This window comes from Rhinopithecus bieti, unplaced genomic scaffold (genome assembly GCF_001698545.2).
Source record: "Rhinopithecus bieti isolate Rb0 unplaced genomic scaffold, ASM169854v2 scaffold_55, whole genome shotgun sequence".
NCBI classification, from domain to species: domain Eukaryota; kingdom Metazoa; phylum Chordata; class Mammalia; order Primates; family Cercopithecidae; genus Rhinopithecus; species Rhinopithecus bieti.
In genome coordinates this window covers 400,299-412,572 of record NW_016803114.1, presented here as the reverse complement: position 1 = coordinate 412,572, position 12,274 = coordinate 400,299, and the positions used below count along the sequence as shown (strand labels likewise).

At 39.0% G+C, this 12,274-nt stretch overlaps 1 long non-coding RNA gene across 1 annotated transcript in view; it reads left to right on the top strand.

The window, feature by feature from the left end:
* Nucleotides 1–12,274, top strand: part of LOC108513966 (uncharacterized) — a 62,036-nt gene that overhangs the window by 36,501 nt on the left and 13,261 nt on the right. The window lies entirely within an intron of this gene.

The window sequence follows — 12,274 nt, the reverse complement described above, 5'->3', positions numbered from 1 at the left end:
TAAACAACATAGACAGCCCAGTAATAATCCCTAGCATATATGGTCAAATAATTTCCAAAAAAGTACCAAGATTATTTGTGGGGAGAGTAGAATCTTTTCAACAAATTGTACTGGGAAAACTGGTTATCCACAGGCAAAAGAATGAAGTTGGACACTTAACGCCATATACAAAAATGAGGTCAAAATGGATCAAAGGCCTATATATAACCACTGAAACTGTAAAACCCAGAAAAAAAATGTGGGGGAAAATCATGATATTGGTTTGACAATGACTTCTTGGGTATGACCAAAGGTACAGGCAATAAAAGAAAAAAAATAGACAAACTGGACTTCGTCAATATTAAAAATCTTTTGGGCATCAAAGGACACTATGAATGGAGTAAAAAGACAACCCACAGAAAAGGAGAAGATATTTGCAAATCATATATCAGATAAGGAATTAATATCCAGAATATATACACAAGTCCTAAAACTAACAACTGCAACAACACAACCCAATTTAAAAAGTAGACAAAGTCTCTGGTTGTCTAGTGTCTAGGAAACAAACAAATGGACAAAGGACTTTAATTGATATTTCATCAAAAAAAGATATACAGAAGGCCAAATAGGACATGAAAAGATATTCAACATCACAAATTCTTAGAGGAATGCAGATCAAACCCACAATAAAATATCACTTCAGATCCACTAAAATGGTTATGATAAAAACAAAAACTCTTGGTGTAGATGTGTACAAACTGAAAGCCTTGTGCAATGCTAGTGGGAATGTAAAATTATGCAGCCACTAAGGAAAACAGTATGGTGGTTCCTCAAAAAATTAAACAACTACCATATGATCCAGCAATTTTACTTCTGGGTATACACACAAAATAATTGAAAGCAGGAATGTGAACAGATATTTGCACATTAATGCTCATAACAGCATTATTCACAATAGCCAAAAGGTGTAAACAACTCAAATGTCCATCAACAGATAAATGGATAAATAAAATGTGATATTTACATACAATGAAATATTAGCCTTAAAAGAAATTACAGTCTAATATATGACACAATATGGATGAACCTTGAAGACGTAATGGCAAGTGACATAAGCCAAACACAAAAGGATACATATTTTATGATTCCACTTATATGAGCTACGTAGAATACTCAAATACATGGAGACAGAAAGTAAAACAGTGGTTACCCAAAACTGAGGGGAGAAGAAATGTGAGTTATTGTTTAATTGGTTTGGAGTTTCAGTTTGGAATGATGAAAAAGTTCTGGATGTGGGCTGTAGTGATGGTTACACAACAATGTGAATGTACTTCATGCCGCTGAACTGTACTTAAAAGTGGTTAAAATACTAGGTCTCAGGTATATTTTACCACACTAATGTTTTTAAAAATAAATTTTAAAAAGAAGGCCAGGTGTAGTGGCTTGTGCTTGTAATCCCAACACTTAGGGAGGCCAAGTCAGAAAAACAGGTTGAATCTAGAAATTTGAGACCAGCCTGGGCAACAAAGTGACACCCTATCTCTACAAAAAAAAAAAGAAAAAAGAAAAAAAAAGAAAAGAAAAGAAATGAAAAACAAATTAGCTGCGTGCAGTGGCTCAAACCTATAGGCCCCTGATGCAGTGACAACTCTTGCACCTGTAGTCCCAGCTACTCAGGAGGCTGAGGCGGGAGGATTTAATGAGCCCAGGAGTTTGCAGCTTCGGTAAGCTATGATCATGCCACTGCAGTGCAGCCTGGGTGACAAAGCAAGGCACCATCTGTAAAAAAAAGTTTGTTTTTAGACTGGACTCAGTGGCTCATTCTTATAATCCTAGTGCTTAGGAAGGCCAAGGCAGGAGGATTACTTGACGCTAGGAATTCAAGACCAGCCTGGGCAACATAATGAGACCTTCATCTGTACAGAAAAAGAGAGATAAATACTAATTAAAAGTACATTGTGACCGGGCACAGTGGCTCACGCCTGTAATCCTAGCACTTTGGGAGACTGAGGCAGGTGGATCATCTGAGGTTAGGAGTTCGAGACCAGACTGGCCAACATAGTGAAACCCTGTCTCTACTAAAAATATAAAAATTAGCCGAGCGTGGTGGCAGGCTTCTGTAATCCCAGCTACTCAGGAGACTAAGGCAGGAGAATCGGTTGAACCCGGGAGGCAGTGGTCACAGTGAGCCGAGATTACACCACTGCGTTCCAGCCTGGGTGACAAAGCGAGACTCTGTCTCAAAAAAAAAAAAAAAAAAAAAAAAAAAAAAAAAAAAGTATATCAAGATGTTATTTTTCAGCCATCAGATTGTCAAGAATCCAAAAGCTTGGCAATGCAAGGCTGTGGGGAAACAGGCCTCTCTCATTGCTGTGGGAAGGTAAAAATGTATACTCACTATGATGGGGAATTTGGCAATGTCAAGGAACATTAGGTGAGAATTTATCCTTTGATCCAACAATCCCATTTCTAGGATGTCTCCCAAAGATACACTTGCAAAAAAATATATAAAATTTTAGGCACAAAGTTATTTATGGTGACCTTATTTGCTAGAGTAGAAAACCAGAAACAACCTAAACATCCAGTTGTAGGGACTGGTTTAATAAACTGTGGTGCATTTAAACAATAGAGAATTGTACTACTGTAAAAGCAAATGAGGAACACTTCTATATGCTAGTATGGAACAATGGCCAGGATATGTTATTAAGTGAAATAAAGCAAGATGCAGAACAATGTTTATGGTGTGCTACATTTTGTGTGAAGGAAACAAATACTTAAACAAATATATAAACATATTTGTTTATGTTTTCAAAAAAGAAACAATGAAATGGCATACTAACAAATGGACAAAAATGATCTCTTCCATTTGGAGAGAGGGTGCAAGATGAAGAAGCAAGTACAGAAGGAAAATTCTGTGGGTCCATCTTTTATGTAGTTTTGGCTTTGGAACCATATAAAAGAATTATGTAATTATACAGTGGGAAAGACCTCTGAAATCGAAAACAAAACAAACAGAAACAAATTATTCTAACTATACATAATTTTGGCACCAAAACCGTATAGAGAAAGTAATTCTTTCATTTTGAATTTCAGTACACATCCAGTAGGATATATTCTAAAGGAAAAAGAACCCCAAAAAAACTTACACTGCATTCAGTTGTCTTATAGTACTAACATGATACAGAAAAAAACAAATATTTGTTTTAATTCCATTAGGAACTGAGATTTTCACCATAAGAAAAAAGAGATCCAAGTATAAAATCAAAGAAGTTACAAATAAATTTTAAAGAATAATGACTGCAATGGATTAAAACATCAACTGTATGCAAATTTGTGAGCTCATCGTGATACTTTAAAAAATGCATTGGTGTCCATGGGAGGTTGCTGGATCACTAAGTGACTACGTATTGATAAATAAAGTCAGAGAGGGATAAATAATTCTACCTTTTCTGTATCAATAAAATAATTAATGAGAGAAAGTTGGTTTTTGTTTTATTTTATTTATCTATTTATTTTGGAGACAGAATCTTGCTTTATCTGCTGAGTCACCCAAGCTGAAGTACCTGGATTATGGCTCACTACAGCCTTGAACTCCTGGGCTCAAGTGATCTTCCCACCTCAACCTTCACCTCCTGAATAGCTGGGACTTCAGGCTCTTGCCATGACCCCAAGTGATCCTCCCACCTTGGCCTCCCAAAGTGCTTGAATTTCAGGTGTGAGCCACTGTGCCAGCTCCATCCTCTTTTTTGTAGATGAATTATAGTCAATAAAAAAAAGAAGCAGTAATAAAATAGCCCACCACCATTTGCATATTAAATTTACCCACCAACATTTTACCCATGTCATTAGAAGTTGCAAATGAAAACTTCTAATGACATGGGTAAAATGTTGGTGGGTGACTTTAAAATGGAGGAAACTAGCTGACATCACCAGAACCCAGTGATCGACTTTGCAACAATAAAACTAGGCAACCAATAACTTGTATCTCCTGGTGTGAGTAATTTGAGGTGTACAACACCATCAGTGAAGTACTCTTGAATGAAAATCTGACCCTGCATCTAATCAAACTTCTAAATCTCACTTCTATTTTACAGGAAATATAGATGATAGAGGAACAACTAAAGCAAGGATAAGAGGAAAATCAATAGCCTTAAATAGTTTTAACAGTAAAACTGGAAAATAAAATAAATGAACAAAATGTTTGATTTCAAATCTAGAAACATAAACCAAAAGAAAGGAGGGAGAAAATAATAAATATTAAAGGACAGATTAATGATTAGAAAAAATACAAGAACTAATAAATCTTTGGAAAAAATAAATATTTCTTTGGGAAAAAAATAGGTAAACCACCAGCTAACCTAATTAAGAACAAGAAAAGGAAGAAATATATTACATAAGAAATGACAAGAGAGACATAAACATTGAAACAGATTTTTTTTTTTAAGTTTAAGAGATTACTTTGCACAACTTCATACAAATACCTTTGAAAACCTAGTTGAAATAAATAATTCCCTTAGAAAATACATTTTTTAAAAATTGTCCCCAATAGAGAGGAAAATTTGAACAAGTCAGCTTTCATATGAGAAATAGAGAACAACCTAAATAGGAGTGGTGAGAGAGGGCATCCCTGTCTTGTGCCAGTTTTTAAGGGGAATGATTTGCTTTAATGCGACCCCAGAGCAAATGCCAGAGAAAAGGCAAGTAGGCAAAGCAAAAAAACTATTTACAAGCCAATGTGAAGGAGGGAGCGAGGTTCACCAGTCTCCGGCGGTGGAGGCCGACGAAGTCGCTCTGGCATTCTCAGACGAGGTTCCTAGGTCCGCAGAGGAGCAGGAGCCAAGGAAGTTCGCACCGGCGTTCTCCAACGAGGTTCCTGGGCCCTGCGTACCAGGAAAGGGGCCAAGGAAGTTCCCACCGCGCGCCTGCTGAGAGCGGCTTTTATGTCCTGGGCCCAGGAGTGGGAGGACAGTGGGCGGGACATAGGCAGGTCGGGGGCGGGGTGGTAGGCGTGGCTAGGCAGGTTCTGGTTTCTCTCTGTCCGAAGTGAGGTTGCAGCCGTGTCTTTCCCTGGAGCCGGAAAGTTGACGGTGAAGAACCGGGAACTGCGCCATCTTGCCTCCCTTCGTCCAAAGAGGGAATGCCTCCAGTTTTTGCCCAGTGTGATATTGGCTGTGGGTTTGTCATAAATAGCTCTTATTATTTTGAGATACATTCCATCAATACCAAATTTATTGAGAGCTTTTAGCATGAAGGACTGTTGAATTTCGTTAAAGGCCTTTTCTGCATCCATTGAGATAATCAAGTGGTTTTTGTCTTTGGTTCTGTTTTATATGCTGGATTTGACGTTTATTGATTTGTGTATGTTGAATCAGCCTTGCATCCCAGAGATGAAGCCACTTGAATCATGGTTGGGATAAGCTTTTTAAATGTGCTGCTGGATTCGGTTTGCCAGTATTTTATTGAGGATTTGTTGCAATCAATGTTCGTCAGGGATATTGGTCTAAAATTCCTCTTTTTTTGTTGTGTTTCTGCCAGGCTTTGGGTATTCCGCGCCGCTGTTGGCCTCATAAAACTGAGTTAGGGAGGATTGCCCTCTTTTTCTATTGATTGGAAATAGTCTTCAGAAGGAATGGTATCCCAGCTCCTCCTTGTACCTCCTGTAGAATATCAGCCTCCGTGGAATCCGTCTGGATGCCTCGACGTTCTTTTTGCGTGAGTAGGCCTACGTTAATTATTGCCTAATCTTCAGAGCCCTGCTAATTAGTACTATTCAGCAACTTCTTCATGGTTTAGTCCTTGGGAGAGTGTATGATGTGCCCAGGAAATTATCCATTTCTTCTTAGGTTTTCTTAGTTTATTTGCAGTAGAGGGTGTCTGTATGAGTATTCCTCTGATGGTAGTTTGTGTATTATCCTGTGGGGGGTCGGTGGTGTATCCCCTTTATCATTTTTTATCTGCATGTCTATTTGATTCTTCTCTCTTTTCTTTTTATTAGTCTTGCTAGCCGGTCTATCAATGTTTGTTGAGGTCTCTTGCTCTTCAAAAAGCAGCTCCTGGATTCAACCTAAATAACTGATCTATGTAAAACTAGTTAAATAAACAATGGTGCATGCCAAACTATAAGTTATGGTATCTGATGTAGCAAAAATCTTGACTGAACTATAAGGAATCTTTTCAAGGGATTTTTTTTTTTTTTTTTTTTGTTTTTTTTTTGAGACAGAGTCTTGCCCTGTTCCCCAGGCTGGAGTGCAGTGGCACCATCTTGGCTCACTGCAACCTCTGCTCCTGAAGTTCAAGCAATCCTCCCACCTCAGCCTCTCAAGTAGCTGGGACTACAGGCATGCGCTGCTATGCCTGGCTAATTTTTGTATTTTGTGTGGGTGTAGAGATAGGGTTTCACCATATTGCCCAGGCTGGTCTCGAATTTCTGGGCTCAAGTGATTCTCCTACCTTAGCCTCCCAAAGTGCTGGGATTACAGGTGTGAGCCACTACACTCAGCCTCAAGGAAATTTTGTTAAAAGAAATATGTAAAAGAGTATATATAACGTGAACATTTTGTAAGAAAAAGGAGAAAATACAAGTCCATGTATAATTGCTTATTCTTAAAAAAGAAATATAGGAAGAATAAACCAGAAACAAATGAAAAGCATAAAATGAAGGTGTGCAACTTCTCTGAATTTACCTCTTTAGTGTAGTTTTTTCTTTTGAATCATATAAACATTTTGTGTATCAGATCAACAAAAATTAAAAGCAAAACCTAATGTAGAACACAAACAGCCACAATTTAAGCTAACTAAAGACATTCTCAAGTTGATACCATAACAATTCAGAAATAGAATTAATTCAAGTAACTTTTAAACATAGCACTCCTTTTACAGAATGTATTTTCAGTGCAAAAAGAATTGCAAAAAAATATTGAACTTTCCCTAGTAGGTTTTAAAAAATTATTGTTGTTTTACTTGATACATAATTGTACATATTTATGAAGTATAGTGTGGTATTTCAATACATGGATACAATGTGTAATGCTCAAATCAGGGTAATTAGCATATCTATCACTTCAAACATTTATCATTTATTTGTGTTGGGAGCAATTCAAAATCTGCTCTTCTAGCTATTTGAAAATATAAAATAAATTGTTGTTTATTATAGTCACTCTGTAGGGCTGTAGAACACTGGAACTTATTTCTCCTAACAAGCTATACTCTTGCATGCATTAACCAACAGCTGGCTATCCCCTTGACCTCTCCCAAAGCCTTTCCCAGCCTCTAGTAACCACTATTCTACTATCTACTTATTTTGTTTGTTTGTTTTGAGGTGGAGTTTTGCTCTTGTTGCCCAGGCTAGAGTGCAATGGTGTCACCTCAGCTCATTGCAGCCTCTGCCTCCTGGGTTCAAACGATTCTCCTCCCTCAGCCTCCCAAGTAGCTGGGATTACAGGCACCTGCCACCATGCCCGGCTAATTTTTGTGATTTTGGTAGAGATGGGGTTTTACCATGTTGACCAGACTGGTCTTGAACTCCTGACTTCATGTGATCCACCCACCTTGGCCTCCCAAAGTGCTGGGATAACAGGCATGAATCACCACGCCTGGCCACGGTATTTATCTTTCTATGCCTAGCTTACTTCACTTATCAGAATGTCCTTCAAGGTCATCCATTTTGCCATGAATGACAGAATTTTATTATTGTAAATTGCTAACTAGTATTCCATGATGTATATATACCACATTTTATTTTATCATTCATCTGTTGATGGACATATAGGTTGATTCCATATCTTGGCTATTGTAAAAAATGCTTCAATAAACATGAGGACAGATGTCTGTTTGAAATACTGATTTCCTTTCCTTTGGCTCAATACCCAATAGTGAGATTGCTGGATCATAGGCATAGGGCAGTTCTATTTGTAGTTTTTTGAGGAACCTCCATACTTTTCTCCATAATGGTTAAATTTGCCTTCCCACCAACAGTTTATAAAAGCTCCCATTTCTCTCCATCCCTGCCAGCATTTGTTATTTTTTGCCTTTTTGATAGTAGTCATTTTAACTGGAGTGGGATGGTATCTCATTGTGGTTTTGATTTGCATTTCCCTGATGCTTAGTGATTTTTTAATAATAATATCAGTGAAGAAATTCTGAAGTTATTTTGAATGTATTATAGGTAGAGAAAATTGTGGGAAACCAGGGTTCTTTCCTCACTATGGGAGAAGGGAATAAGAAAAAAAAACATGTAGCTCAGAGCAGTCTGAATTATGTGAGGAATACAAAATTTATCAGGCCCAGAGAGACATAAGTATGACATTTCAACCATGCTGGAGCCCCACTTCCCTCCTACATTCACACCTGGGGCAGTTCTTTAAAGGCATTTTGTTTCTAATTTGCTGTTTCACCCACCTGTTATGTTCATATTCCTGGGAGGTGTGATGCAAGGAACAAAGATAGTTAATAGCTTATGTTATTTTAATGCAAATTCTTGGGAAAAAAATTAGAAACTGACTCTTCTTTTTTCCTTTAAAAACTCATTTGTTACTGCTGCTAATCGGAGTATATATCCAGGGCAACTTAAATCTATGCTCCTGAGTTGCAGTCCTCAAACTTGACCCAGATGAACTCTCTACTTTGCCTCAGCTTCTTCTTGTAGGTTGACATTGGAATTAGAGGTATCAGTATTAACTCATGATTCTTTAAAGTTTTGGATTTCTAACTTTGTCTCCGAAAGAAGCATAAAAGCAATAACATTCCAATAGCTAATTTCAAGTCTGGGAAAGGGGAGGTTCACAGTAAGCTGGAAATATCTTATGCACAAAAGTAAGAAAGTGCGCAAAATTAATGGGAACATGTCAAAAGGACATGAGAGTTGACTTGAAGCTGTTCCCACGGGCTAAATTTGTGACAAGCTGAACATCAAAAAGAATAATAAAGGTAATGGATTGTATTACCTCAAAATAAGAAAAGAACCCATGAATGCATAGTGACACTCAAAATAAAAGTGGAAGTGGGCCGGGCGCGGTGGCTCAAGCCTGTAATCCCAGCACTTTGGGAGGCCGAGACGGGCGGATCACAAGGTCAGGAGATCGAGACCATCCTGGCTAACACAGTGAAACCCCGTCTCTACTAAAATACAAAAAACTAGCCGGGCGAGGTGGCGGGCGCCTGTAGTCCCAGCTACTCGGGAGGCTGAGGCAGGAGAATGGCGTGAACCTGGGAGGCGGAGCTTGCAGTGAGCTGAGATCTGGCCACTGCACTCCAGCCCGGGTGACAGAGCAAGACTCCGTCTCAAAAAAAAAAAAAAAAAAGGTGGAAGTGGAAGTGAGCACTCTTCTTTCAAAGACTGCAGCCTACAAAATATAGAAGAAACTATAGAATTAGAAAAATCGCCATTTTGCAACCACCATTGGAATAATTCGGGCAAGAACACCTGTAGATGCTAAAACTATTGAATGAAAGGTTTTTGAGGATTATTAGGCAATATGGTATTCACAGTATTGTATCTTACCCACAGATTACTTATTTTTATTTATTTATTTTTTGAGACAGTGTGTTACACTGTCACCCAGACTAGAGTGCAGTGGCACAATCATGGCTCACCACAGCCTCAACCTCCCAGGCTCAGGTGATCTTTCCACCTCAGCCTCCTGAGTAGCTACGACTATAGATGCCTGCCATCATGCCTGGCTGATTTTTGTATTTTTTGTAGAGTTGGGGTTTTGCCATATTACTCAGGCTTATCTTGAACTCCTGGGCTCAAGCAATCCACACTCCTGGACCTCCCAAAGTGCTGGGATTATAGACGTGAGCCACCACACCTGGCCCATGGATTACTTATTAATTACATGAACCAAATAGTATTATTTGAGGCAGGTCTCAATCAATTTAGAGATTTTGCCAAGATTAAGGATATGACAAGTGACACAGCCTAAGGAGCTTCTGAGAACATGTGCCCAAGGTGGTTGGGTTACAGTTGGGCTTTACATATTTTAGGGAGACAGAAGTTAACAGGCAAATACATAAATCAATACATGGGAGGTATATATTTGTTCAGCCTGGAAAGACAGGACATCTTGAAGCTGAGGGAGGAGTCTTCCAAGTCATAGGTGGATTCAAATATTTTGTCATTGGCAATTGGCCGAAAGTTAAGCTCTCCCTATTGAGTTGAAGTCAGAATAAAGAAATGCTTGAGTTAGATAGGGGAGTTGTGGAAGCCAAGGTTTTTGTTATGAAGATGAAGCCTCTAGGCGTCATAGAGAATAGATTATAAACATCTCTTCTCTGGAGACATTACTCTCCAGGAAAAACCTAGTAGCAAAGGAAGGAGATTCTCTACAGAATACACATTTCCTTTCTAATGACTTGTGATGTAGAAAAAAGAAAAATGCAAATTTCCCCTACCAGGACCTCTTTGCAGGGCCATGCCACAATATGTCAAAGAAATATATTTAGGGCCAGTTATGGTGACTCATACCTGTAATCCTTGCACTTTGGGAAGCTGAGGTGGGAAGATGGCTTGAGGCCAGGAGTTCAAGACCAACCTGAGCAACATAATGAGACACCCATTTCTACAAAAAAAATTTTTTTTAATTAATTGAGCCTGGTGGCATATGCCTGTCCAACTACTTAGGAGGCTGCGGTGGAAGGATCTCAAGCCCAGGACTTTGAGGGTTCAGTGTGCTATGATCATGCCACTGCATTTCAGCCTGGGTAACAAGAGCAAGTTACTGACTCTAAAAAATAAATAAATAAATGAAAAATAAAATAACAAAGGAAGAAAGAAATTTAAAAAATATATTTAGGGCGTGTTATCTGTCATGTGATGCTGTACCAGGGTCAGGCAGGTTGGAGTTCAGTATCTTATTGCTACAAAGAGTTTGTCTTATTCGTCTTATGATCTCTATTTTTATGTTAATGCTGGTCAGTTGTGCCTAAGCCCCCATTCCCATCATAGCCTGAAATGGTTTTTCAGCTTTCTCTTGGATCCCCTTGGCCAAGAGGGGATCCATTCAGTCAGCTGTTGGGCTTAGAATTTTATTTTTGGTTTACAATTACAATATACTACACACTCACATGCATGTGCATATGTACACATGTGCAAAATATGTTGAGATTGTATGCTGATCTTGATGAACATGTAATAGTCCAGAAATGGGAGAAACTCTTTTTAATGAGATTTTTCAACCATAAATCTTCATTGAAAGAAGAGACTTCTGTCTATCTTGGGTATATTTCTTTTGGGACACTCCTACCTCTAGACACCAAAAACAATTGTTCCTGAGAAAAAGTGAAGTCACCAGAGTAGAGGTGCTTAGGTTGAGAAGCTAAGCCAAATGCTTTATTTTGTAATGTAAATCCATGTCTGGCAGCAGCAAAGCCAAGTCCTTACAGCTTTGTATCTTCCCCAGGAGAAAGAATTATTTTCTACATTTGGATTTTTATTGGTTTGGGGTTGGTTTTTTATTGCCGGAGATGTGTATATGTTCTTTGTGTAGTAAATCATATAGAATCAGGAGCAGAAGCCCTAAAGCTACTGTAGAGATAGGCATGCCTGATCATACTATGGGGCTTTAAAAAAGTGACCTGGACTTAGCCCGGTTTAGCACAGCATGGATTGTGGTTATGCCCACTAAGATTGGATAACTCAGAATGTTGTTATTGATTTGGCTGCTGTTATTTGTAATTGTCCTGAGAGGTGGAGCTCAGGATAACCACAGCACTGAGGGTTAGGGTGGGGCATCTTTTAAAAGGAGACATCATTCCATAATCATCCACCTGAATGGTAGTTATAAATTACTGGTGTGCAAAAATTGAGGATGGAGGAAGAGCAGAAACCAGAGGGAAAGGAGACCCTTTTTCTTGTTTAGGTCCTTACTGAGAGTCTGGCAAGAACCTTGAGGCATGAAGATATATGAGAGTCAAACAGGGGGGCAATCGAGATTGGTCTCAACTACAGAACTGGGAGTGGAGCATCTGAGCGCAGTCTTTTTTTTTTTTTTTAGACAGAGTTTCGCTCTCATTGCCCAGGCTGGAGTACAATGGTGCGATATTGGTTCACTGCAGCCTCCGCCTCCCATGTTCAAATGATTCTTCTGCCTCAGGCTTCCTGAGTAGCTGGGATTACAGGCATGCGCTATCATGCCCAGCTAATTTTGTATTTTTAGTAGAGATGGGGTTTCTCCATGTTGGTCAGGCTGGTCTCAAACTCCCGACCTCAGGTGATCTGCCTGCCTCAGCCTCCCAAAGTGCTGGGGATTACAGGCATGAGCCACCGTGCCTGGCCCTGAGCAAAGTCATTTTTAAC